Source organism: Kryptolebias marmoratus, linkage group LG12, assembly GCF_001649575.2.
Source record: "Kryptolebias marmoratus isolate JLee-2015 linkage group LG12, ASM164957v2, whole genome shotgun sequence".
Classification (NCBI taxonomy): Eukaryota; Metazoa; Chordata; class Actinopteri; order Cyprinodontiformes; family Rivulidae; genus Kryptolebias; species Kryptolebias marmoratus.
Window position 1 is genome coordinate 485,710 of NC_051441.1, and position 3,519 is coordinate 489,228.

The 3,519-nt window shown below is 47.7% G+C and overlaps 1 long non-coding RNA gene across 1 annotated transcript; it reads left to right on the top strand.

Moving 5' to 3' along the window:
• Positions 1-952: 952 nt before the first annotated feature.
• On the top strand, positions 953-2,790 carry LOC119617510. The gene is made up of 3 exons (XR_005233828.1): positions 953-1,135; positions 1,500-1,609; positions 1,818-2,790. It is a non-coding gene; the product is annotated as an uncharacterized LOC119617510 (long non-coding RNA).
• Positions 2,791-3,519: the final 729 nt, after the last annotated feature.

Sequence of the window (3,519 nt, forward strand, 5' to 3'; positions counted from 1 at the left end):
CCCTGCTGCTCCCTGCTGCCCCCTGCTGCTCCCTGCTGCCCCCTGCTGCCCCCTGCTGCACCCTGGACCCCCGAGGAAGAGGAGGAGGAAGGTCACCCTCCAGGCCTCCTTCAGGTCCAGGGTTTTAGGACTGAATAAAACTGACCTGAACTGATTCAGGACAAAAACACCCAACAGATTGATGCATAACTTGATCCTGAACCAGCAGGGACCGGCAGGGACCAACAGGGACCGGCAGGGACCAACAGGGACAGTCAGGGACCATCAGGGACCGGCAGGGACCATCAGGGACCATCAGGGACTGGCAGGGACCATCAGGGTCAGTCAGGGACTGGCAGGGTCAGGCAGGGACCGGCAGGGACCAGCAGGGACCATCAGGGACAGTCAGGGACCATCAGGGACAGTCAGGGACCAGCAGGGACCGGAGGGGACCATCAGGGACCGGCAGGGACCGGCAGGGACCATCAGGGTCAGTCAGGGACCGGCAGGGACCAGCAGGGACCAGCAGGGACCAGCAGGGACCGGAGGGGACCATCATATGTGTATGAGTGCTGATCTCATGGCCTACAGGAGTCCTGAAACAAGACTTCCTGTTCCCTCAGGTTTGTTTTGGTTTAGCTGGTCCAGTTTTTTGTCCTAGTTCGGTTTTGTCTCGGTTGTCCTTGGGTTGGTATTTTGATTAAAGCCGTTCTCTTTGTCCCGAGTCGGGTTGATCTTCAGACATGAATCACATTCAGTTCAGCTGCCATCAACACAGACCTTCAACATCCAGAACCAGATCTTAAAACCACACTTCTGTCTCTCCTGTTCTCCACCGGTTCGTTCTTCCTGAGTCTGTGCTGGGAAGGACTTTCAGCTGCTTCAGATTTAGTTTTATCTTCTTAGATTCTGCTCCAACAAGCTTCTCACTTCAGCTTCATGGACCTGATGGTTGGATGTTTTTGCAACCTTCTGCCTGACCAGCAGAGGGCAGCATCTCATAAAGTCACCTCTGCTGTAGGGATCAATATAAGGCTGCGATCAATGACTTCAGTTCTGCTTTTGCGCTCATCGATACAGGAATGTCTTTTTCTTATGCTGCATTTTTCTGCACAAATCTTCAGGGAAAATGTCCGGACGGCGTTACATTTCATCGGTGAGTGTTTTTCTTTCAATAACAAGGAGATCAGTGCCTGAGTCTAACTTTACTGCAGAAGACGAGCATCAATACTGGACGTTACTAGCACTAGTTTTAACCTAAAACTTTCTGTGTTATGCTTCTGTGAAGTCAAGGTCTCGTGTTTAAACATAAACATGTGTGGCATTAACTGAAAAGTTAGAATCAGGGAAGTGACTGCCCTGCTACTGCAGAGTTCATGGAGGTAAAATGCCTTTGTAATTAACCGTGCTTAAGATCATTTTATTATGTACCAAAAATGCAGACTTACATTTGTATAATTGTGTAATCAATGCATCTGCACACTGTCATATCATAAACATTTGTTGTTTCNTGCTTTCAGGAGGTAGACGCCCTGTTTGACATCTTTAACTCACATAATCTGCACTGCAGTGGCTTCAAACATCCTATATGTCAAAGCAACTGGCCNGAAGTTGCTGAAAAAGATAAATGGTAAGAACTCATTTTGTTCACACTTTATATCCACCTAATATCAAAAAAAAGTTCTGAAGCTTATTGGATATATAAACTAAATGACACTTACATGAAATTGAGAGCATATATAAAGTTCTTTCCTGTTATTTAAATAACATTACAGGTTTTTAAATTGTAAAATCCTGAAATCTTGATGTTTATGTATTAATATGTTTCATCAATGCAGGTATGCTGTCATTNTGCAGGTGGATTTAACAACAANCCCAGCTGTCTACAGTTCATGGCTGTCTTCCNTAAGCTGATTGTGCACAGCGGAGTGTNACNCAGCNCAAGCNGAAATGTGGCCATCATGGACAGCACACAATGCCTCANGTTGTCTGAAGCGGGGCATCGTGAGGCGGCAGAGTCGCTGTTTAACGACAACAACTTGGACCACACATACTGCACGTGGATATCAATAAAACATGTTATGTTTGTGTCAAACATTGTCACCTACATTGCAGGGTTTGTTGTGCGTTGGATCATGTCTGCTGTAGGCCTGGTGACCTTCTGCACTATCTTATCCTCCACAGCTGCTGTTCAACCATGTCATGAGGAGTTGTATCAGCTGCTCGAGTTAAAAAATGAAGGGGGGCGTGTCACACCATCACAAGGTGATGGTGTGACACGCTCGGCCAACAGCTCCTCAAAACTCTCCTTTTTGTTTGCTCGCACTACAACTGGAAGCAGAATGACAACATTACAGTCTGCAACCAAACACGTCGACAATCCTCTGACCAATCACACGACACTGAGAGAGGATGTTGGGTCAAGAAGCGGCGGATGAAGCTGCTCCGAGAACAAAACGGCACCATGTTCATCATAAAACCACATGAATGTGGCTTCTCAGGAAGTTTGTTGACAGACTAGTTCCAACACGCTGGTGCTGCTCAACTTGGCCCACATGCTGCCGCTCCTTAGCCGACGGGAAGGAGACATTCTTCTGTCAGGAGTCAACACACTCCCCTCCACCGCCCGGCTTCCACAACACCTCCCTCTGACTGAAGGTGAAAGCTTCAGTTCTTGGTTACATTTCTGTTTCTGTTGGTTTAGGAGATGAATTTGTTTGTGTTTTTGTCAATAAAGGGATAAGTTTCATATGTTAAGGTCTTCCTGAGTCCTTTTTTCATTTATTCATGTCTGGATAAACTTCTTCCATCCAGGAAGAGAAAACCAATAATCCCCATCCTGAATGACCTTTTGGAACTTGTCTTTGAACTGAAGAAGACCTTTAAGCATCACATGGGTTCATTTGAATTTGTACTTTTAAGTAAGAAAGAGAAATCTGGTTTAAGGGGACTCCGGCCTTCTCAGGTCTGATGCTGCTCCCAGGTTACTGGTGGTCTTTCCTGCTGGGGTACGAACAGAATGGACTCCCTAGAAGTCCTCCAGGAGGAGGAGGAGGAGGTGGCGCTCCAGGTGATAACTCATGTCAAAGCCCAAAGTCTGCTTCACCAGAGCCAGAGTTCTGGGGATCCTCCCAACGGTCTGCAGGAACCCATCTGGCTCCTGTTCTGTCAAGTGGTCTACATCCGGGATGTACCCTCAGGTACGGCTCGAGCCTTCGAGTCTCCTGATGTCTCACTCGTCGTGGAAGGGGTCCAACTCAGGGGCCAGTCCACTCCACCTGCACAGATCCACCCATGGTCCCATCTTGGAGCCAGCCACTGGTCCGAGCAGTTCTGGGTCTGCCTGGCAGATTTCCACAGAGCCCGTAGAGTTGAAAAACGAAGGGGGGCGTGTCACACCATCACAAGGTGTAGTCCACATCCTCACAGCAGCAGAAAAAGCTATCAGGCTGTTCATGAGCACTGCGTCAGCAAAGAACATCTGTTCTGTAAATAAAGTAACAATGTATGTGAAGAATGAATGTGGGGACATTGATCCAC